The 26,453-nt window shown below is 34.4% G+C and overlaps 1 protein-coding gene across 4 annotated transcripts in view; it reads right to left on the bottom strand.

The window, feature by feature from the left end:
• LOC111505101 (1-phosphatidylinositol 4,5-bisphosphate phosphodiesterase epsilon-1) overlaps window positions 1-26,453 on the bottom strand; it is a 702,515-nt gene that overhangs the window by 458,124 nt on the left and 217,938 nt on the right. Inside the window, exon 1 of one of the 4 annotated variants that reach the window (XM_074172785.1) lies at window positions 23,988-24,108. The exons of 1 other annotated variant lie outside the window; for it this stretch is intronic. The gene's annotated coding sequence lies outside the window, so the exon portion shown is untranslated. Of the gene's footprint in view, window positions 1-23,830; window positions 23,910-23,976; window positions 24,109-26,453 lie in introns of those variants that run through there. 2 more of the 4 variants (XM_074172787.1, XM_074172788.1) reach the window with 2 other exon arrangements.

Genomic DNA, 26,453 nt, shown 5'->3' with positions numbered 1-26,453 from the left:
TATTGTATATAATAACTGTTTTTCACTTGATGTAACCTCGTTATATTTTATTCCGTATATTATTGTTATTATTATACTTGCATTCGCCGTTTCCTGCACCATAATTATATGATCTAAAAGTATTATTTCTTTCCAATCAATATCGCTTAGAAATATATCTCTTTCGAATTGAACCTCTAGGATATTCGGGTTACTTTATTTGTTTGAATTTGACAGTTCATTTAGTGGGAGTTCAAACTCGCAGATTTATTCTTTTAAATTTGAAACCTCCCAACACATTTTTGACAATGAAATTTCAAATTCCGAATATTCTCCTGGGTTACTACATATTTCTCATAATTATCTGAACTCCTTCAACGTTTAAACTTAAATCGATTTCAACACCAGTAAATTCAAACGTTTAAACTTTTGTATTTCCACTTTAATGAGAAAAAAAAATTTGCTTCAATTGAAGGAAGTGTAATTTTTTAAAAGACATTAGTTTTGAGGAAAAAATGGATATTAGCTCTCTACTTCTCTATATATCTCCTTGTATACAAAAAATGTGGCAAACTTCCAAAGAATAAAGAAATCACTCAAATTCAAAATAAGCTCTTCATAAAAACGTATGTGCAGATCATGCATAGAAATACGCTGAATCACACTAAAGAATGAAATTACTTTCGACATAACTATGAATCTTAATGAAGGGTTCATTTTGAACTTGATTGCTTTAATTTTTTTTGAGTTTCCTAAATTTTTGTATAAAGATAGCGCAGCAGAAAGCAGAAATATTTTTCTTAACGATGAAGCACAATCACTACAGGAATATCCTCAAGGCGCTCTGAGAGCTGTGCCTAGGCGAAAATAGCGATCCACATTGAATTTAAATCGCTGAAGATTGAATTATTTTGGGAAAATGTTCTCAGGAAGTTTTCCAAATGGAAGAGTTCTTAAACAGTGAACCTAAAATCGATGAACAGACAGTCCGTCGCATATTTTCAACATGTACAGCTCTTGGCAGAATCAAATGTGCCAAGTCACATAAAAAAGAGACGAATGCTCTCGACTATCGAGGTTGCAAGTGCTGTTCATGTCTCCAGTCTTCAGTCAGTCATGTCTCTTTTCTGGATGGAATCCAGCAGCTCCAGGGTATGCTTAGAAGCGGAGCTCCATATTTGAGAACAATACTCTAAAGAAGGCTGATCTGAGCTTCATAAAGCATCAAAAGTTGCTGGGGTGTGAACAGTTTTTATTTTACCCATTATGTTGAAAGGATTTCTACAAAATGCGTGCTAGCTATTTTCCTGAACATCAACCATAAAATTATTTCATGCAAATCAAAATATAAACTCCATTATGGAAAATATGAACCCCAGATTATGCTGCGAAACTCGGCAATTATTTCGAATTTATAATTCTGATTAATATCCACGAAGATAATCGCGAAAGCGCCTTAAATACCCCCTGTGGTGTTTTGAGAGAAGAGATAAATGAGCAACAAAGTTGGCGGTTACTTGGTAGATATTATAAATGGCACCAATTTTCGTCACCTCCTTTTCTCCTTATCGTTTCAAAAAAAAAGACGATCGTTCTCACTAAAGCGAATTCATAAAAGCGGTGTTTCATTATAACCTTTAATGCCGACATTTCCATTTTTATTTCTCCGTGTAGTGCAATCAGTAACACTCTCGTTATGACACAACTTTTTTCGTTTTAACTTTTCCACTCGTTACCTGCAACCATAACATCGTGATTAGTATCCAAAAATTCTGTTATTTTCCTGGCTAGGTGGCAAGCGAGACCACGAAAATATGGTAGAAGTCAAGTTATGAGAAACATTAAAACCAGCGAGGTGACAACGTAGTTGAACATTTTCTTAAATCGCTGATTCTTAAGGTGCACCATTGTGACTCAAAGATTCTTTATTTTATACATAATCACATTCACTGGTAATAGTTAGTTTCATCTTCGAGCTACTGTTAACGAAGGAAATAACTACGATAATCGATAGCGATATCAGAGCCAGAGTCAGAAATGCTATATTGTCAAAAAAAAATGTTTTTTTTTTGACAAAACAGGCTTGAGAACTGAAACAATATGAAATTAATTTAAGAGTAGAATAAAGGTCAAGAATCAACACAAAATATACATGCAGTTTTTTTTTCAGCTCATACCACTATTGCTATCTCGTTCACCGTAGGACCTACAAGAACGGTTAAATAAAACAAAAGTTGCCTTTGTAGAAATGCAACATAATGGTATTCTCAGATAGATACAATCATCAACCGTTCCTGAGATCTGTTTAAAATCTGTTTTTCCATTAACCAGATGTCGCACCCCTTTGAACGACAGCCCTCAGAAGTCAAAACTGGTGCGAGCTAAGGACTAACGAGGTCTTACCTTTTAACGTGTGATTCCTAACACGGGCTGGACGATACCAAGAGAAAATCGATCGTTCAGCCTGGGGCTTGAACCAGCGACCAACACGGCGGCCGATTTGAGTGAGCGAACAAAGCACCCACGTCGAATCGACCGGCTAACGTCCGATATTTGCAAAAAAATGAAAATTACATTTTTTATTTTTTTGCTCTACCGCCTCCATCTTCAATGATATCAAAGTTTAACAAAGGCATTTTTGCATCATTACATGTTTTTCATAATATGGTACCACCTATTTTCCAATGCGACGTTTCGTTTATTCAAATCCATCATCAATATATTTTTTCAATACGGACCTGTATAGTTTTTTGAACATTTTGGTCATTGTAATTACAAATTCATTGATGAATTACAACATATGTATTTCTCAACGTTTTTCCCGAAAACACATCATCAATATTCAATATCAATCAATATAATTTTTTCATCGAATTTCCGAATGTTACTGAAGTAGAAACAGAGTTCTCCCGTCAGTGATGTCGTTCATTGAGATTCTAAACATTCATATTCACTGAAATCCAAATAGATTTATTCAAGAATTATATGATCCAGATTACATTTGAGGGACATTATATTGACTAGCGCATCACACCATTGTTTAACTTTGCCATCATCATGTTTCACCCTAATTTTTAGTGCATCAGTGCTTTTACCATGCCAAAGTATAGATGTATCGTCTATTTGCCTACAATCGATAAATATGCCATATCATTTATGTATAATAATAGCAGAGGGTCTAGGGCAGATCCCTGAGGTACTCCACATTCGATGCTTATTTTATCTGAAGTAAATCCGTAAATCAGAAAAAGGCTTCCAGTTTGCAGTTTAGTAGTTAGTGGGTTTTGAATTGTAAATGGTGTCCATAAAAAACGTTCAAAATTATTGACCGTATCAAGAATGTGAATGTTTGAACGACGTGAGATCGGTGCCTGTGCGGAAATAGTGATTCGCATTGAATTTAAATCGCAGGAGATTAAATCCATTTGGAAAAACGTTCTCAGGAAGTTTATTCCACTCGAGCGCAGTTCCCCAAATGAAACAGTTTTCAAAAAGTGAAGTTCGAAGTGTATCGAGTTAAACTTCAAAACGATGAGCATCCACAGGCCGTCGCGTATTTCTGAGATGTACCGCTCTTGGTGAACTTAAACATTCTAAATCACTTGAACACTTCCCGTGAAAGTGTCAACCTTTTCTCAATATTCCAGACTATCAAGGTTGCAAGTGATGTTCGTGTCTCCAATCAGGCGGATGGAATCTAGCAGCATCAGGGTATGCTTAGAGGCGGACCTTCATACATGAGAACAATACTCCAAAGAGAGAAAGATGATCTGAGCATAATAAAGCATTAAGAGTTGTCGAGGTGTGTAGAGTTTGCCGGTTCGGAACAGTGTTCCAAGCTTTTGAGAAGCGGCTTTCGCAATACCACCGACATGATTGTGCCAAGACATACATTTTAACTTCCAAAAAACTCATCGAAGTAGAAAGAGCAATTGTCTGACATGACATTATTATATCCGGTTCGGAGACATTTATCATTTTGCAGAAAACCGATGCCTGGATTTTTGTGACATTGAATTCAACCTGATTACTTTGACCCCAATTCAAAATTGCTTTCAGTTCCTCATTAAAATATGCAACCTCCTGCTGCCGGTGATGATGTGCATCCGCAGTCGATCTCCTGGAATCCAAATGGAATGACGAGACGAGTGTGCAGTAACGCAATATACGTGATTCTTGTGTTTTTCCAATAAGTTGCTGATATACAATAAGAAGATGATTGAAGACAATATTGAACCCTATGGAACACCAGCTATGATCGTGAAAGTATTCAAGAGATATCCATCGACAACAACTTGCAGGAAACGTTCTTTCAAGAAGCTGAAGAGCCATACACGAAAATGATTCGAAAAGTCATGTCATCGAAGTTTGGCCAGCAAACCCTCATGCCACACACGGTCAAAGGCTTTAGAATGTTTCTCGATTACGTTATTCCAAATATGAGTGACATACGGCAGAAGGTCGCCTATTGATCTTTGTTTCCAAAAGCCATATTGATGATCGCTCAAGATGGTAAAGCATTCCAAATATTTGAGGATATGATATTTCACTGATTACTCCATGATTTTTGATATCACTGATAGCAAAGCGACCGGTCTATAGTTATTTGGAAGATTTTTCTTGTCCTTTTTGGAAATAGGTTGAACTCGACAAATATTTCAACAAGAAGGAAAAACCCCTTTCTTGTGAGACAGGTTGAAAAGTTTACAAAAAACTGGTGCGAAGTAATTTGCGCACTTTTTAAGTACGATGAAGGGGAACTTTATCAGGACCAAACGCCTTGTTGATATTGGGCTGTTTCAAAATTCGCCTGACTAGACATTGTTGAAGAGTATATTATTCCATCACTTGTTTTCCTATGTGATAGCAGGAAGAAACTGTATTATAATACGAAAGGAAGCCTAAAGAGGTGAAATATTGAATATAAAATTACTTATTTAAATCAAAATAGACGTGCCCCATGAGCAAAAATAAATTTCTCTCCCAAATCAAGGAAAGTATTGAAAAGTTTTATACAGTTCACGAATTTTTGTCAATGAAACTCTATGTATTCCGCTTCAATGCTGTTCAATATTGAAAACTTTTCTGAAGAGAACTTCATCGTTGAAGGGATTTTCCTCTAACGAGCCTCAGTGTGGTATTCAGTTGAATATTCTCTGGGCAAATAACAACTATTGATTGGCACATCAAGAAAAAAAAGCAATCAGTCAAGAGATGAATACTGAGTAGATAATTTGGAGTTGAAGTATACCGTTTTTTAAACCTTTCATGCAATCGTAAATGACAATCGAAATCACTTTTATCCAAGTAATTTTCAAATGGTGTTTGAACAACATTCAAAGTAGTACTCATCCATTTATCTTCTGAGTTTCATAGAATTATTTTCCAGCAGCTTGACTGCATTAACCTTTCTCGATTTCATATCATTTTTAGAAACATGTGGATTCGTTTTTCGATGGCATTTCAAGTTAGCTTCCCAAATTCCTGCTACTGCAGTTGTCGGTTGATTGGTCAAACCACCAACACTGACATAAAAACTTGGCAAGTTGACTTTGTCACACCAATAGATGGTTCCACTTATGTCTCGCTGGCGTTTACGCAGTTATTTTTATTAAGTAATTTTTTCTTGATTATTCACATTTTGTCTTCAGCCGAGGACCGATGCCCAATAGGCTGAAACAGCTGTCGACCGGTGGCTCTTAAATTGAAATCAATGTGGGAATGATCAAAGTGTTACTCATCAATTTATCTTTTGATTTTCATGGAATTATTTTCCAGCAGCTTCACTGCATTAACCTTTCTGAATTATATACATATATGTGTGTGTGTGTGAATATGTGAAATGGTAAATAATGAATATCGAGTTAAAAAATATGAGATTGAATATATTTGGTGCTAAATATTGATAGCATTTTTGGCCTATTGATTTTGAAGCGAAAGGTACTAAATTATCATTTTTTTTTGTCTCGTAGTATAGATATGAGAAGGTTTAATAGGTTTGGTGTTATTGAAAAACTGAATTGTAGTGATGTGGTAGAAGAATATTTGTCCGATATCAAAAATCTCAGACCCTTCATAGAGAGTATCACTCACGTATCTGTTGTTTTTGAAAAGTATCATTCGTAGGAATCATTTTGGCGTTACTTCAAGTGGCTTCAAAAAATATATATATATATATATATATATATATATATATATATATATATATATATATATATATATATATATATTGAAGTGGAATTGACAGATGAAACTTTCAAGATGGCGAATGGGAGTATCTGGGATAAAAAATTTAATGGAAAGAGGCGTCTTGTGATACACCTTTTTGAAGCTCCTGATAAATGTTTCACAACCCTAGAATATAATGTCGATATATTTAACTACTATAAAATATCGAAACTTTTAATAATTGCCTGAATACATTAACATTTAACTACATGATATGAGGTAATAAGCTTGAGGTTAGTTCCGAAGATGTTCGAAATGGTTCCCTTGAACTTCTTGACATATGAACAGCCTATCCGATATTTCACGCCGAACAATTTCTAACACAGTAACGTCAATATCTCTGCAAATATTTATTATTCTCTGCCGTATATCCAATATTGAAACAGGTTCAGTTTCGTACACCATTTGAATCTGTTGAAATCTTTTTTTCCGTCCATCAGCTGTCGCCCCCATACGAACGACAACTCTCAGAAGTTGAGAAACTTGTGCGAGCTAAGGACTAACGAGGTCTTACTTTTTAACGTGTGGTTCCTAACACGGTTACATAATCATCCCAGCTTAAACCAGATAAATTCTCTCGAGAAAAATATCTGGTCGAGGCAGAAATCGAACCCACGGTCTTCCGATCGGGAGTCGGGCGCACTACCACCGCGGCCAATTCCACAACTTTTGCTTCAAATAACCCCATAAAAAAGTCCAAAGATGTCAAATCTGGCTGGCCATTCTGTAGAACCTCGATGGCCAATCCAACGACCGGGAAAAGTAGTATCCGAATATTTTCTTGATTGTCTGGAGTAACGTTTTGCTGCTCCATCTTGTTGGAATACAATATCCATATCAAATTCATTAGGACTCGCTTCGACGATTTCATTGATGAGAGGGTCGACAGTAGTTTCCAGCATATTCAAATTGAGTTCCTCTGTTAAATTTTGATTCATGAATAGAGGTCCTACAATATGGTTTCTCAAGGAGAACGTGAGGGTTAGTGTCACTCCAATAACGGCAATTTTGTCTGTGAACATTGCCGTTCAAAAAAATGTACATTCGTCACTGAAACAAATATTGTGGAGATAGGTAGGATGCCTTGAAATGGTTTCCGTCATGATTTTGCAGAATTCTGTTCTTCGATCAGGGTCATCTTCAGTTAATTGGTGTACCATTTTAATTTTATATGGATGATACCTATTCCTTTTCAAAAGTCTTCACGCAGTAGAAGGAGACACTTCACAAACTTTCGCGACGGAATAAGTAGACTGTTCAAGATTTAGTATCATCTCACCAATTATTTGCACTTGCTGGTCTTCCGAAATGAACGGATGACCTGTGAGCTTTTTTTATGTACACTACCGGTAGCTGTGAATTTGGATACAAGTTCCCTCAAATATTTTCTACAAATAGAACGATTCGGAAAAGGTTCATTGAAAATCCTTTCGTCTCACCGTGAATAAAAATCGCTCAATTTTTTTTTCCAATGGACGAGATTGTTGACGTGGTACCTTTCTACTAGTAAAACCGAAAACTAAATTAGGATTTTCTAACTGAACAATGATGTTAATTGTCGTACTGGCATTCGCTGTCATTTTTATGAATGAAAAATAACTTAACAAACCTTATCGGGTTGTTAGAATTGCCATATGGAATTTGAAAAGGAATATTTCTAGAAATATCGATATTATTTTGTTTGTCTTTAGGAAATTATTAAATGTTCCGCCATTTTGTAATATGTGAAAATATTGACTTCATATTTTGGGGTTGTGAAGTATTTGCCAGGAGCTTCAAAATGATGTATCACAAGACTACCCTTTCTGTACAATTTTTTTCCTAGATGGCGCCCAGTGGCCATTTCGAAAGTTTCATCTGTCTATTTCACTTCAAAATGAAGTATTCATGCATTAATTTCATGATCTCAAATTTTAATTATTCAAGTTGACTCGTTGAAAAGGTGAAAGGAAGGGGGACCTTAAAGAAATGCACTGTATATAGAATACATCGCAGTTTTTTTTACTAGAATAGAATCCAATCCTCCCTGAAGGTTTGAGGTGAGGGATTTGTGTATATTACCCAAAAAGCAATGAAACTATACACTGAGTACACTAAAAACAGAAGGATATCTCAAATGATATATTTCCCAGGAACAGAAGAAAATATTTGTAATTGAGCCATATATTGAAACAATCTCTTGAATTTTTCAGTTTCCAAATGGAATCAGTGTTACCCATCCAAATTATGGAGGTTCCAACTAACACCTGATAAATGTAATTTTCAATCCAAACAACAGAAACCCATTTTAAGAATGTTCTTAGTTGATAGCACGTTTTTCGATATAGCTTTCAGAGCGTAACTGCCCTTAAGCTCTCGAGGGACAGTCACGTCATGAAAAGTCTTCGGTAAGCACCAGCTCACAAATATCCTCTATTCATGAATTTATTGCCGTATACACATTCCTCACACTCTTTCTCATGCTCGAAAAAGTCCCTCATGAATAATACGGCAAGTTCACCGGGAAAACTGTATTGGCATCACGAATAGGAGCATTCCTGTCTTATTGCTTTACTGTTGACTTAATTATATGGTGGAATATGATGGATGATAGGTGTAGAATTTCAATATGTACTTTTATGATGAATCGAACAGTACAACAGATGCCCCAGATTTCGTTTTTCCACCCAATATCTCCCAGTTATTTCAAAAGACGGTGAACCATATGCCTAAGGGTACGGAATGATAGAGCCGCAGAAGAGTATCACGCTATTTTGAGAAAAAACTCGATGTTCCGAAAAAAAAAAACACATGTAATGAGTATTAGAATGTTGTTACCTTCGTACGAAATGAAATAGGAGTTTAAACGGGCAAAAACGAGTCTACTCATGGGCAGACTTTATCGAAACGTAAATAATTCTGTGCTTAGTTGGAGACTGTGGTAGGTTTTAAAGACGCGCCTGTTTCTCTCGCGACTGGCGCCCCATATGGAATATTATAAAATCCTTCCTTATTGGACATCTACAACATAAAACGAACCTGTATACAAAATTCCAGCCTCCGAAAATATACCGGTACGGAGAAATAGTGATGAAAAGGTGATGTTCATATGTAAACGCGCCCCTTTTATCCCCAAGGGGCTCCCCAGCTGGAATATTCAAAAATTACTTCTTATTGCACATCTACAATATAAAAAGGATCTACAAACAAAATTCCAGCTTCCGAAAATATAGAAGAAGAATATTCAATAGGTAATTTTCATATGTGAACGCGCCCCTTTTATCCCCAAGGGGCTCCCCAGCTGGAATATTCTAAAATCACTTCTTATTGCACATCTACAATATAAAAAGGGCCTACAAACAAAATTCCAGCTTCCGAAAGTATAGCAGTACGGAGAAACAGTGATGAAAAGGTAATTTTCACATGTAAACGCCCCCCTTTTATCCCCAAGGGGCTCCCCAGCAGGAATATTCAGAAATTACTTCTTATTGCACTTCTACAATATAAAAAGGAACTACAAACAAAATTTCAGCTCCCAAAAATTTAGCAGTGATGAAAAGGTAATTTTCATATGTAAACGCTCCCCTTTTATCCCCAAGGGGCTTCCCAGCTGGAATATTCAAAAATCACTTCTTATTGCACATCTACAATATAAAAAGGGCCTACAAACAAAATTGCAGCTTCCGAAAATATAGCAGTACGGAGAAACAGTGATGAAAAGTTGATTTTCATATGTAAACATGCCCCTTTTATCCCCAAGGGGCTCCCCAGCTGTAATATTTAAAAATTACTTCTTATTGCACTTCTACGATATAAAAAGGACCTACAAACAAAATTCCAGCTTCCGAAAATATAGCAGTACGGAGAAACAGTGATGAAAAGGTAATTTTCATATGTAAACACGCCCCTTTTATCCCCAAGGAGCTCCCCAGCTGGAATATTCATAAATCACTTCTTATTACACATCTACAATATAAAACGAACTACATATAAAATTCTAGCCTCAGAAAATATAGCGGTAGGGTGAAACAGTGATGAAATGGTAATTTTTATATATAACATACCCCTTCTACACCCACAGGGGCGCCCCAGTTGGAATATTTGAGAATCCTTCCTGAGTACGCATCTAAAACCTAAGAAGTATAAGTATATCAAATTTTAGCTTCCTAGGACTCACCAGTTTGGAGAAACAGGGATGAATGAGTGAGTGTTAAGTGAGTGACTTTCGCATTTATAAGTATAGATACTCTGAAAGACATTTTTTGTGGGGGACTCAATACTTCTCACCTTTTTTTGGGTATATAACCTCTGACGATCTGAAAAATCAACAGAGTTAAATCAATAGAGAATCTGCTGAGGTGTAATAAATAAAGGAAAAACTGAAAAGTTTACCTCGAGAAGTTACTATGTAATATTGCTAAACTAGTCAGTAACTCGTATTCATGAGTTTTGTCTACAAATCGAAAAAAAAAATTAAAATTTATACTCAGCTTTCTTCAGTGGTGTACGTTTCGAAAAATAATCTTCAGATTTAGCTTTGTTGATTTTTCAGATTGTGAAAGGTTATTATGGATTTTCTTCAAGTATCGGCCGATTCCATCATATATGTGAAAGGTTATATGCCAAAAAAAGTAAGAAATAGTACAAATATAATTTGTAAAATTGTATGGAGTTCGCCTGTGGTATATCAATCAATCACTGAAAATGTCGAAGATGAAATCTCATTGACAAAGTGTTACTTACTATTCTAAGAAATATAAGATACACAATTCAAAAGATATTGTCGAAGATAAAATCTCATTGTCAAAGTGTTACTATTTTAAATAATATACTAATTGAAAGTAGTACTTGAACAATTGGTAATATCAGAATTTTAAGGTGAAAAAGTAGTCAGAAAGTAAAAATATATATGCTACATACTGAAATAAATAATAATGAATATTTTCATGTAATACATAAATGTAGATATGAGAATATGAAAACTATAAAGCATAAAAATATAACAGTGAATGCATAGAAAATAAAAGTAAGTATCTACTTCGTAAACATTTTCAATTATACAGTTCAGAGCCCATTGTAAACATCAAACAAAAAGCTGAAAGAGTCACATAGTTTAAATACCAGTCGGTACTGAAACACAATAATAAAAAATTAATTAAATCTTTGGATAAATTCAATTAAAAATTCTGTCTGAATAGAACTCGTCTAACGAATAATAGGCTTCTGAAATCAGAGCTTTTTTACAGACTTTCTAAATTTAGTGGTACATGTTATGCCTTTGTCTCAATTGGCAAATGGTTGAACATTTTTTTTCCGTTATATATGAAAGACCTCTCAATTTTTATCATATTGGAATCGGTAAACTTATATTGAGCTCATTTCTGGTATTTCGTCGAGGTGAAATGAAAATTTCCGTCCTATATATTTTGCATCAGACATACCATTTCCAATATAAGGTCAAGATTTTATGCCTTCTGATTAAAAGTCGGCAGGTATCCCTCTTTTTCGTAGTACAAACACCCTATTAAACATATATTGCCAACATGTTCCCCAAAAACAGATACTGTATCGCAGATGGGAATCAATGAGAGCAAAGTACACATTTTTTGCCACAATAGTGCCCAGTTCATTCTCTGATACTCTGACTGCAAACATCCTGATGAAATTTTTTCACATAGGTTATTTATATGACCTTCAAAATTCGAATTTTTTCAATTTGTAATACCAGAAATCTTGCTGGCATATTGCTTTCTATTAATTAAATACCCGGGTAAATATCCAGGGTGGACCACTTGAGAGTGAAGATGCTAGTTTTTGTGATATAAAATGACAAGAAACTAGCATCGCACCCTCATATTTATCGAATTTCAAATCCAATGTATCCGACATAATTGTGATAAATCATTTGGGTGAATAAACGTATTATTATTATTATTTTTATAATATCCTTGCTGATCAAAGCATGCAGTTCCCTTTCATTCTTGCAATGCCAAAATAATGTAGTATCATCTGCGAATTGGGTTATTTCTGCATCTATATTAATGAGGGCTAGGTCGTTGATATATAACAAGAAGAGAATTGGGCCTAGAATCAATCCTTGTGGAATACCACAAGTAACTGTCTGGGGATGGGATATGCTGTCCGGGAGTTTAACTTTTTGAGTACGTTCTGACAGAGGTGTGATCTGAATCATTTCAAAGATATATCTCTGAAGCCATACACTTCTAGTTTTTGCAGCAGAATTTCATGATCCCTTAGTAGTGAAAGCGCAACGGCTATGTAATTTTTTCATCAATGATAGAGTATTTTCAAATTGATATTTCTTAAAATGCTTCTGTTATTAAATTTCTTATAGTTGGTATAGGCTCCTTTTCAATTATGAATTCAAAAGGAGCGGTCTGGAACAAATTTTATCATTTACAGAAATATGATTTCGCGAACGCTCCATTAAGATAATTTTTCACAACAGGAAAAATTAACTATATCATTTTGATATTGCGAGTAGATTTTGAAACGTATATTTTATGATAATAACGTAAATAACAAGATCAATATCGAAAATGATATTCACGAAATGTCCCTAAGGTCATATTTTCCCACTTACGTGGAGTATTTTAATGAATGTTATCTGGTAGCATCGTTGCATGTCAGAGTTCATAATGGAATGTCTCCATTAGAATTAGCTATTAGTAAATGAAGGCAAAACCACATTATGAATAGTAATCGTTTGAGGACGATTAATATATTACCCATTGAATGTTTAATATCATCGAATGTTATTGTTCAGGTTTTATGTCGACTTATATCAATAGCTAATAGCTGATTATTTGGTTTTTCAATGTCATAAACTGTCACTCCTTTTTGAAAAATCAATATTATTCTTGGAATTTCAGCAGTTGTCAAATACACCGGGTGACAACGAAATCATTGTACAGAGCACCGTTCAGTTGTTTCGGTGGTGAGACGTTTGAAAATCGGAATGGCATATCTCATTGTATTCAATGTATCTATTGGAAAAATTATCGAAAACATATTTTTGTTCAACTGGAAATTAACCCAAGTCAAATATTTGAAATAAAACTCTGTACAGTTCTTCATACAAGAGTCCATTTCCTTTCACAACGGCAGCGAAGGAATCATTCTCTACAAATTCAGTATAGCAGCTCTATCAGTCAACTATGAAAATATTGTCAAACAATTTGATTTTGTGACAAACAAAAGACAAATAACTAGTTTAGTGGTCCAATAATTTTTATGAAGAAATATTGTTTGAGTAACAGAATCATTTTTTTCTTAATGAAATAATTGTTTTTTTTGCCGACGTTTCGAATTCAATTGAATTCTTCTCCAGGGCTCGAAAGTAGTTTCCTCGTGTTGATAATATTACTATTTCAAAAACCATCAGACATATTAGATACATATTAAAAAATAAATGAAAAACCTTGCAACAACCAAATTTCCGAGACAACACCAACACAAAACGACATGAAACAAACAAATAACTGAATTCGTTTGTTTTATTTCATTTTATGTTGGTGTTTATTCTAAAATTTGATTGTTGCAATGTTTTTTATTTATTTTTTCAATGTATATGTCTGATGGTTTTTAAAATAGTCCCGAAGAGAAATTCAATTGAATTCGAAATGTCGGCAAGAAAACAATTGTTTAAAAAAATTATTCTCCCACCCAACCAACCTTTCTTCACAAAATATGTGAGAAATTAAATTCTTCGTCAATGAACCTTTCCACTGATATTGGGATAACCGTCTAGATGAAAACCACATGTATAATAGTACCCAGTTTTTTATCACAATTTCTTTTGTTTCTTTTCCCAAAATAGAGTAAAACCGATGGTCGTGACGTCACTAACATTTGATATGAACACCGTTAAACTTATTCATATTGCATAACTCAATTTTCTTCTTTCTGTATTCTTCTTGTTCTGACTCGAAATCGACTGCTTTGGATTCGTCTGCACACTCTCACAGACAGCACCACATTGCGAATAGCACAATTATGGTGACCGTAAAATGAGCGATACATTGCCCGAACAGAACGCCCATTTTGATAAACAATTTTATTATTTGCACGTGTTGTTGAATGCTATATTCGTATACGATAATTCAGCAAAACAGACTGAATAAATGACAACTAATTTGACAGATGTAGTTTAGACAAGATGATCATTATCAATTGTCAAAATTATCAAAGTAATTGATTATCACAGCAAGTATTCGAAGAAAAAGTTCATTTACAAATAACCAACAATTGGTTTCTACGAATCTTTTAAAAAACAGCGTATTGATATCAATTTCGAATCATACTTCCAAAAAATTTTTTTCCAAAGAAAATGATTAATCAATTATACTTCTTTTGGAACTTTATATTTCGCATTGGAGTTTCGATGTGAACATTTTTCCTCCGTTAGACATGTGCAGATTATTTGTTACTGGCCTATGGTTTTTATAATTAAGAAAAAATCATAAAATCAAGAAATAGTCCAAGAGAAATTCTTTCAAATAATATTTTCAGTACTATACATTTCATTGCAGGCCATCAATGAACATCCTGTCAATAAAAAATTCTTCACCCCAAAGTATCGAATGAACTGAATCAACAATACGCCTTTCAGTAAAACTGTATGAGCGGTAACAACAAAATCCACTCGAATCAAAGCAAGCGTTTGTGTGTATATAATTTTGCCGGAAGCAATGAACAAAAAGTTTCTACTCATAATAATTTTCGCCATATTGAAAGTTCACGGATACACCGAAATTTTCGTAAATAAACAAGCAAAATCCCAATGTGGGACCCGAATTGGATTGAATAAATTGGTTTAATAAAACTGTCTAGAATTCAGCAAACAAAATCATGAACAAATTTTCTCATACGCTTGTTTTGGTCTATTTCACAGTTTAATCATATAATATCAAAAAATTGAATTGAAATACAATATATGGAAAATATATAAATGACATATTGATAACTGTTTCAAAAACATCTTTCATTCGAATCATCATTGAACAGTTTGATAATAATGTGTTATTCAGACTGTTTTCGTAAAAAACAAACATGAATTTCAATACTATTACTTGACAAAAAAAGTTTCCTTGTGAAAATTTATCATAATTTGTAACTGAAAAGTAACAAAAGTAACTTCAACAATATTCTCAGCTCTAAAATATTAACGATAATTGACTATGTGATCGATGAAGTGTGCAAAAGACTCGGGACACTAAGCTAAATAAGAAACATATATTTGCTCAATAAAACCTAACGGTTCTGGACGAGAAGAAAATCTTACCAGCAATTGTTATTATCGATAAAAAAATTGAATTTTTTTATCATTTCAATTTCATAAATGATTGCTCAGTATGTTTTTTATAATATAGTCGAAGAAATGCCACCTTACCCGTTTTCGTTTTGTAATTAATGAAAACTCAATTATGAAAGGACACTTGGATGACATGAGAAACAGAAAATTTTCCTATTTCGTTCTTCCAGATAAATTTGTTCTTACATTCTATTTGTTTGAAATAAATTCAGGTTACGATTAATGCTATATTGATTATTTTTTAAAAAAATCGTTCAATAACATAAAAATTTAACGATTTAGGAGTTAGTAGTCCTCCCCTATGTAATGCTTTTTCTTTTTGAAAAGATTACTCTTCAATATCTGTTGCCAATATGAGCTAATACTAGGCAATATAATTGAATATAGAAGAAAATAACATTTGTCCAATTTCCACCAAGTTTGAAGGTGATTGACAATGTTTCATGATGAATTTCACTAGTTCGGACTTCCATTGTCTAATATATAAAATGATTTGAAATCCCTGAAACAACTAAAACAGTAGAATCAGAAATAAATAGCTGTAAATTACAATTATATTAAGCAAAGAAAAACCTGAAATGAAATAATAGTGAAATAAAATACAAGTAAAAATGAAAGAATTGAACAAATAATAAAAATAAAGATGAAAATAAAAATAAAATGTTAAAAGATTTCAATCCAAGTTAGTTCACGACGTTTCGATTGTTAGTATCCACCGGTTACTACCGGTATCGGTTTATTAGACCCTTGTGATCTAATATAGTGCATTAGGGAAATAACTCCAAACAAGTAATAAGTTACTTCTCGATCATCAGTTATTCATTCATCCATTTACATAATTTGTACTTGTATGTAGTTATTTTTGATTATGAATAAATTACATTATCGTTATTATTATTAGCCATCTCGTTCATTCAAATACAACCATATTATTCACGACAAGCAGATAAGAAATTCGTCGTTCATTCAGTAATAAATATGAATAAATGATCACAAGATTCAAAATCATTCAGGGCATCATTCATACTTTTATTTATTTCGATTTTAAAGCGGCTATCACCAAATTACTGTTTATAATGAAAATGTTCCGCGTGAAATGAATTATCATGTATATTTGACATTCTTCACATGGTCTTCAACTTTTCTGAAGATTCCGAATAGTTTTTAAGTGCCTACCCTCTTAAGCGATGGTGTGTTGTTGTCAGTTGAAGCTGGTAGATGCGATGAAAAGCATCACTATAATTACCATAGAATGGAGAACTAAAATGTACTTTCAAATATCCCACACAAATTTTCAAATAGTTTTTCCCCAGTTTGTGTTTGAAAGTTACTTCTTTGCATGATCTACGCATCTTCGTATAGAGATACCTACTTGGAATTGAATGCTTCCTTCCTTCCTTTGAAAGATTTCCATTTTTTTTTTGTACATTTGATTTTCTTCTGCATATATACTCTTGTAGATGATTTACTCCCGTTGCTAGTTTCTGAAACGAGCCACTGTTTTATCTGGAACCTCATTAACCAAGGAATCATATTTTTCGCGTACACATATTGCAGATCCATAAACAACACATCAATTACGTTTCGCTAGTAATCAAAAATCAGCTTTATTTTTGGTATGACTACGATGAAATGTCTATATGGGTGACCTTAATTTCAATCTGCTGCGATATCAGTAAATCAATAGAGGATATCCACTTATATCGCTCGTTTATTTCGATAGGTTTAATCATTTCTCGTATACAGATACTCAAATAGATCCAACTCGAATTGAAGGAAAACGCATTATTTGCTAATTCCAAGAGTGATTTATCATCAACAATAATAAACTTTCAGATCAATAGGTTGGTCATTTGAAAATACATCAGAATGGTGTTTCTTCTCGTTATGCAGTTTGGTAATCAGTATTTAGTTCAACTCGGCAGTGGATTGATAGGAGAGGCTCAAGACCTGTCACCTTCGATATTTTTATTTTTATGAAGGTAAAGAATACCAGTTTATTGCTTAATCCCCAGCATTCGATGTCTAAAGTTCCAAAGGCTTGTAAAAAAATGTTGTTTTGTGCCGGTCTCAACAATTTCAAACAAATCTCATTCATCATATGGCTGTTTTCTAAAGCATGTTCCGCAACACTAGACATCTCTGATGAACGAAACCGAAAATGTGAAACATGTTCTCTGAAACGCCTCGTTAAAGAACAGAACAGATTTAAACAGACAGTAATTACAGTTCGCCGAGTGTGACCAATATACAGTTTGTCGCAATACTCACTATCTTTTTGTTGATCGTCATCCTATGTTTCGGTTGTCTAACACTTTGTAGTGTACGAGTAGTTTGAAAGTCACTTTCGAACGCGACGCTTCAATATTTGTATGTAATGTAATAAACTGATGGGTTTGATTTGACTCAAACCTAATTCATTCTCTCTTTTTAAGAGCACAGTATTGAATGGTTGTTTTCCTTTCCTTTCAGTGGAAGATTCATAGAGCAAAAGCCGAATCGATCCCTCTACGAAACCCTTCATCACTTGGAAGAATCGATTGCAGCTTGAGAAATGGTTCTGATGCAAATTCTGTGGAACATGTTCTTCCTTACGAATCGAAGGCAGTTATCCTGAAAATTGGATTGGATAAGTTAGGAAACACTTGCTAGATGAATAGCATTTTACAAGTGTTATTCATGACAAAACATTTGAACAACGAGGTTTTAACGATGATATGAACGAGAATGATAATGTTTCCTACTTATTCACCAAACTTGAACATCTGTCCATGCAGCTGCAGTTTCGTGAGAATGTATCATCTTTCCCACCAACCGATTTTCTAAAGTCATTGAAGTCAACTAGATACTCATTAGGCCAACAAGAGGATTGTTTCGAATCATTGGGGTTCTTGATGAATACTCATCGTGAGCAGGAAAATGCAGAATCAATACTCCTGACCGCTCTGGATTAAATGATTCCGTACAGTCTATCTCGTTTTGTGTTTGTAGATCTTTTCTTGGAAAAATCCTCAATAGTTTACTTTCATGTTCATGAGGTAGCAAAAACATATGGGACTTTCTCGAACTTCAACTAGCGTTTCCTAATATGACTGAGAACCTGTCCGTGCAAAGGTCATTGTTGAATCATCTGAAAATACAACTTTTAACGGGTGATGATCAACTGAATTGCCAAATATGCACCAAACTAACTGACTATCATAAGACAACAAGTATAGCTGAGATACCAGTCAATCTAATAATAACACTGATGATTTTATAACATGACTCAATCTCTGACGGAACCAACAAACTCTTACGAAGGTTCGGAATAAATGAACACTTCAATCTGGCAGACTACTATTATAATATTCATGCAATCATTGTTTACTGTGGGTCTGGCGTTGAAACTGGTCATTATCACGCATTGGTCAAAGACGAAACGGACTGGTATAGGTTTAACGATAGTCATGTCACTGAATATTGAATTCATTTGAGCCTCTGGAGACACCCTACATTTCATTCTATAAAAGAGAGTACATTAGCGAATCAAGATCTTCAGATGATGTGGTGCTGCAGATTTTTTAGGGATTTCCTGCAGCTGAAAAAGCAAATGCGCCACTGGAATCAATCAAGTCGCCCCGGAGCGCCAATTAATTTTTGTTGTTTCATAATTTCGTAATTTGTTTTTTATATGTTTTTATGATTAAAAACAACTTTTAAAGATGTTTCTTCAATAAAACTTCATTTTCAACTTTTAAGTCAATTCATTTGATATCTATATCATGGAGTTATATAACATAATACATCATCTGTTGTGAGTCCACCATATTGAATATGGAGTGATATCATTTCATTTTGCGTATGTTTTTCCATTTGATAATCATATCGTGGTAGCGAATAAAAATTAACCAGTCCACCATCTTGAAACCTCTGCCATATTGGATTTAGAGTGGGGTCGTTCAAGTTTTCGTATTTTCACAACTTCTTTCATTTGATAACCATATCACGGGGTGCATTGAAACACTTGTTTACCATTTTGGGCGATCTGCCAAATTAGATTAAGAATGAGGTAACCATTTCCGTGAAATCGTCAGCAAACCTTGTCATTTGATAATAATATCACGAAGGTGCATGAAAAGATGTGAAAGCCGATAATTTTTCAGAAGTATGTACACATCCATTGATGTATTTTGGTTTATATGGGATAACTATAAACTTTGAGTCGTCTTTTTGAGTAGAGCATTTGTAAAACGCTTCCTAAATTTTTGTTTTCTCAATAACTCATCGATAATTTTTGTTGTTATGTTACCATTGTTGATATTACTCTCAATGATTTTCCTGATAATTACTGAATTGAAATTTTTAATGGAATTCAACATGTTCTTTCCCAATGATTATTATCCACGATTTTCGAATCGATGTGATGTTATGTGAATCATATATGTATTTTTTTAATAAACATCACTTTTGTCGCTTTGGATCATCAGATAAAAATTATCACTGCGAAAAGAATCGGGGCTGTTGGTTCTTGGTTGAAAAATACAACATTGTCATTTTGAGTTGGCCTTCAATTTTCTAAGAGATAATATAGTTCATGAAGGTATACTCCCCTCGAGGATTGATAATTATTTTGCAAGTGCACTCCTTTATTGTGTGTGGATAATGACATTCCATTAAATTTATTGATTTTTGTGGTCCGAACTGATTTTTTTATTAAAAGAAATAAGTACAAAAAGTAAGGAATATAAGCGATATATTCCCATTCGCGACAATACTCAATAGCAAACAGATATTTTTGTCAGAAATAATTATAACTTCAAAAGTATTACTGGTACATAACAAAAATATTAGAAGGCTCATCCCGCATACATAACAATATTCAATATCAAACATCTATTCAGAACTCTAATTCAAAGAGCGACCACTAATGGGTTGAAGATATTTGCCAAAAATTTCCATCTCAGATTTTCCTAAGAAAAATTGGGTGTGGTATTCTGACTACAATTAGATTCTGAAACTGAATATTCAAAAAAATAAATTGACATAATGAAAAAGCAGCGTTCGTAACATATGTTTCGATCCATCTGGACCACTGCCAAAGGTCAAGCCGCTTATAAATCGATACACTGAGAGAAAAATAACTATGCATTATTTTAGACAGCGTGAGAGCAACTGAGCGTCTGCTGTTTAATTCATGAGTTACTTTTCACAAAAGAGCAAGTATCGGAAATAGTTAACGGTTATATGTGAAGTCAAGTAATATACATAACTTTGAATAATTAAATCCACAGAAAATTTTATTTTCAACACTAGTTAAAATTATTTTTGAAGTTTCCGTTCTGATTGATTACAATAAATGGTAACTAGTTGATAAACGTATTCGTTCAATAAATGTTTCACTCGAACTTCATTTATCCATTATTGACAGCGAAAATCAAAATTCCCATTGAAATGAATCATACAACTGTTCCCTTCTAAATTCTATACTATTCTACAACGAACTTAAGTTCTTCCATGAATACTCATACTTTTTGTTTCCAATTTTTACTCATAACCCGCAGAAATGTGTTATCTTTTTGGATTTCTGATTCCAATATAGGCTTCTTTCATTTTCACATATCTAGAAAAAGCTGATGATCTATCCGAATATTAGCAACAAGCAGCACCGAAACCATCCAATTCTGAGTCAACACAATGTATAAAATGATTTTATGAAGACGAAAGATTTGTTCGTATGTACTGGGTGAACCAAAAAAATAATAAGCCGATTTCACATACAGCAAGCTATTGTAACGAATCTGAAGCCGCCCTTGACCGATATGCCGGCCGACTCAGCGAACAAACACATGACATCACCGCGAAAGAATGCAGTCGGGAATCGTCGGTAAAACTCTAGAACCGAACAGACCACAGATTTCTAAAAAGATTGTTACATCATGTAAGCACGGCTTCCTGACCCAAAAGGGCAGTTCAAACAGTTAATCGAGCGGCTAAACAAGAAATTCAATTATTGGAAATGAATTGAGCATTAGTTGTTAAGTGTTTTGATAAATAAATTAGTTTGTGATTAGTGACATGACATTTTGTCGTCCAGTATTTTTTAAAAACTATACAAAAAATTCTTGACATTGACTAATTCACATTATAACAGTTTTGTATCATATCGTTTTATATTTTTCATACATGAGCTTGATGATTGCATTTTGAATAACCTGTATATTTGTCAAAAGGTTGCCAAACGTTTAGCAGGTAATGGCGGACTGTATACACCATCGAGTGATTCTTTCGTTAAAATATCGCTTAGGCAATACATTTCATACACTAATAGCCTCAGTCTTTCAACATGCATTATGTGTTCATCCCGTCTCATATGCTGATCTAAAATATCTTCACGATATTTGATTTTTGATACTACATCGATGCTGGGACACGTACTTTCACAGCATGTATGTATATTTTTATATACACGCCGTATCTTGTTAACATTGAATTTAATCACTTTCATCAGTGATATTTGCCCCTATTGTTTCGAAAAATTGTTGCCACTTGTTTTTCATTCAACGTGAAGCGGATGAATTCTGTACTATTAACGTTTTATTGTAAATAGGTCAATGTGATATCTAATCAAAAATCATCACATTGAAAAATGTTTTGATAATGCCTTCATCTAAAAGGAAGATAATTGGAATTCCAATCATGATAGGCGTTGACAATATGATGCGAAATCTACAATAGGTTTGTAGATTAGTCCATGGAGTAGTCCGGAATATAGCAAAAATGTTTTAAATAAAAACATGGAACGAATTAACAGAAGCAAGTTGTACGTACGGTTCTAGAAATTGTTCAAGAACCCAAGTTATTTTATTTCAGAGATTTGAATATTGGAATTTCTCAGTATAGAACATTTTCAACTTATGAATATGTCTCGTCCATAAAATAGTTGAAGACGACTATTAGGAATAACTGGGACTGTGATTCAGAGGTGATTTCGAATTGGGTTGAAAGTAACCAGGTTCAATTCAATGCCACGAAAACCCAGGCATCGGTTTTTTTCAAAAAGATAAATGTTTCTGAACCGGATATGATAATGTCAGGTCAGACAATTTCGCTTTCTGATTTGATAAGTTTGTTGGGGGTCAAAATGGACACCAATATATCTTGGCACAATCATGACACTGGATTTGCAAAGGCTGCTTCTCAGAAGCTTGGAACACTGTTTTGAACGAGAAAACTGTACATACCTCAGTAACTTTTGATGCTTTATAAAGCTGAAATCAGACCTTCTTTGAAGTAGTGTTATCATGTATGGAGCTTCGCCCCTAATCATACACTGAAGTTGCTGGAGTCTATCCAGAAAGGAGCCATCCGCCTGATTGAAGACACGAACTTCACTTGCAACCTTGATAGTCTTGAACATCGAAGAAAGGTTGGAGATTTGTCTCTCTTTCATAGATACTTCGACAAAAAGTGTTCAAGTGACTTGACACTGTGGCTGCTCATCGTTTTGAGGTTCAACTCAGTACACCTCGAACTCTACTGTTTGAGAACTTTTTCGGCGTTTATGTGAATTATCATTCCTGAAAACGTTTTTCCAAAAGAATTGAATCTCCAGCCATTCAAAGCCAACGTGAATCACTACTTTCGCAAAGGGACCGCTCTTAGAGTGTCTTGAGGATTTTTCTGTAATGCTGGTATTTTGAACTGAGAGCAAGCTTGTGAATAGAACTTGTGAATGGAAAGAATAGAAACAGTGGAATTGCCTGTTGGGTCACCTAATTTAAGCCTATTATACTTTTTATGAAATAATTCAAGATATAAAGTCTTCACAAGCAGTCCTAGCAATTATTCATAACATAAAATACCAAATCAGGCAAGAAATGTTTATCGGCCATTGGAGAACGCTTAGAACTTTTACTGTGATTTTTTTGCTGACTGGTCACGTAATGTCACTTTGAAGTTTTAATTAGGTTCATGCTACATATAGTATAATGTGTGTTCCAATCTACCATGCACAAAATTGAAGCATCCTGCGAAACATTTTTTTCAATCAGCTTAGAAAGAAACTTGTAAATTTTAGAAAACGAACAGTTTTGCATGCGAAAAACTGAAGGTGATATCATTACTCGAAGGTAGGTCAGTCTGTATTTCAAATAATCATTTGAAATCTCGATCTTTCCTGTGATTTTTCTATAATTTTGTTTATTCAACTGATGGTCAATTTTTATTCCTCACTTGATAAATCGTAATATTTTTTCCAGTAATTACTATAAAATCATGTAAAATAGTCCTTTCGTAAATGAAAAACTAAAATATTGAATAAAATCTCACCATAAAACCGCACAACAAAAAAACTATCACACACAAAAAATAGAGGGGGTGAAACAACAAAGATCATACACTGAATCACTATGGCACATACTAAAAGGGGTGAGGAAGAACAAGAAGTATACACATTGCGGGTAGACTCAACTTACGATGGACGCACCTTTTTTTTTTCTCGTCGAACAGTCTAAAAATCGGATCGGCACATGGTGCGCGACACACTTCTCAAGTGGAACACTATCGGTGGTTTGATCACCACAATCTACTATGTTTCAACGCGTTCGGGAATACTGAGCGTGGAAAGCGACGGCGACGCTTCACATAAACTCCCTCCTCCGGCCGATTCATCCCTTCCAGGCGTCGTTGCCAAGACGACGACGCGAAGTGCGCGTCGTTGGCTCAAAAATGCAAATTTTTCATTTCATTGGGAAATGTAACGATATGATGGTTTAAATACGTATATTCGTTATTGCTGAATCAACGAAAGAATATCAATTGTTTTCCGATTTCTTAGGAAATGATTATATTGAATCAAATCGAGGTACAGTTGCGGAATCGGAAAAAGGCACATAAAATAGGCAATGAAACATATACTTTCATGGAGCACCATTTTCTTCTGCGGGCAATATACGAAGAAAAAACCGATAACGGCAGTTTTCTATATTTTGAAGCTAATTGATGACGCCTTACTGTCGTTCGATTGTTATTAATGTTTACATGTTATTTGTTAAAAACTCTCCACGGTTTCAATTCTTCACAAATAGTTACAATTAATAGACGAGAGTCGTTTCATATTTCACGGAAAGTGAATTGTGTATCATAATTATGAATTTCTACGTCAAAATGCAAATACTTAATCCAATGTTCCGTATTCTGGATTATTCAAATTGTCAGATATCGAATTTGAAAAATGGTATGTATAATAAATTCAATGCATTTACAGAAATGCTGACAAATTTTATTGAATTCGTCCACAAATGTAACACATGATTACCTTTCAATGGATTCCAAATTCAGAAACAATTCTTCTCCGGAAGCTCGTGTTTGTTTTCATTACTTTGTTGAATTATATCAGATACACAAGTTGATAAGGTATGCGTAGTTTTTCATTGTCACAACTTCACGAAACAATCTACTTATTGGATAAAATTAATAAAATCTTTTGAAAATTGTATAGTGGTAAGAGTATTAATATTCAGAAATGGTATTCGAAACTTTCCCTTTTCCGATGTTTCAACAAAGTAGGATTTGGTAAAGACATACCAGAAAACAACAAATCTGACAGACAGTTACGCGGGTTTCCTCGCAGAGAAGAGGTCATACATAATACGATTTGAAATCTATTTTTTATTTCATACAGGACTGTTCAAATTTTAGTCTCTATACAAAGATCTAGTGGAAGGTAAGAGATAGAGGGTTGGTTGAATTGTGGCGAAGTTACCTATTTTCAAGTACTATTGAATGAAATGACTCTAGCTCTTCTGGTTCCGGAGATACACGGAAAACAATATTTGAGGAAAATATAGTGCTATTGACCTCAAACTATAGATCAATTTATTACTCCTAACTCCAGCCTGCATGAAATTCAAGAGGAAAATAACAAATTCCAGAAAAGATTAATGACAATGCCAAGTCTAAGTATGAGTAATTGAGTGGTCGACAGAAAACATTCCTTGCTGAAGATAAACAAGAGTTTCTTGGTGGTCTTTTGTAAAGCTAAGCTTCGACATTGACCGTTTTTGAGATCTGGCTCCATCTGGTTACTTCACAGTGGAAGATACAGAAAAAACAAAGGGTGATTTCTCATTCGTCACTCCATATCAAATTTTGACTCTGCATCAGGCCGCTGTTGGCACCGTTGTTTATCTTGGATAAGCAATCAAAATGCATTCTCTATCAACCCCCACGATGCCGTCTTTCTCCAATGAAGTATTTTTGTAAACTTGGCAAAGGTTATCACGCCGAAGCGATTCACCACCACGACTACAAGGCTTTCAACAGAGTCTGTCACGATGAACTCAGCCAGAATGACTAATTTTGGCTACACAAGAACAATGGTGAGACTGATCGACCCCTTTCTAGCTGATCGACGATGCCTAGTAGGAGCATGAATCTCAACTACGCGAATTCTAAAAACAGGAATCCCTCGAGGCGTAGTTATTTCCTCATACCTCTTTTCGGTGTACACGGCAGACGTGCCCAAGCCAGAGTGCAACAAGTTGGTTCTTTAAGTGATCGACACAGCTCTGGTGGCCCGATGCACCAGTCACCAGATAGTTACAGGATACCTGCAACAACAAGCGGACAGATCAAAAGGAGGTGTGCCAATCTCTGAGAGATTAGCATCAACCCTGAGAAGAGTTGGGCGACAGTTCTCATCCAGAGGTGGATGCAACCAAAAGGACACGTTGTCTTTAATGAATACAAAAGCAATACGCATATACAGGGTGTCCCTGGACTTCCTCTTTTCCTCTCGGGAATATATAGATGGGGTCAAAATATCACCAGTACTTCATATAACTTTTTTTCCTAAAAGTCTTCGTAACCAAGTTACGGGCCCTCGAAGTTACAAAATGAAAAATGTTTTTGTTTGATAACTTTCCAAATGAATATTCAAAATCATCCAAAT

The sequence above is a fragment of the Leptinotarsa decemlineata genome, unplaced genomic scaffold (genome assembly GCF_025532065.1).
Source record: "Leptinotarsa decemlineata unplaced genomic scaffold, Ldec_3_MD MMD2_tig00000199_RagTag_RagTag, whole genome shotgun sequence".
In the NCBI taxonomy this organism is placed as follows: domain Eukaryota; kingdom Metazoa; phylum Arthropoda; class Insecta; order Coleoptera; family Chrysomelidae; genus Leptinotarsa; species Leptinotarsa decemlineata.
The sequence above is the reverse complement of the archived record's forward strand: the minus strand, read 5'-3'. Positions and strand labels throughout refer to the sequence as shown.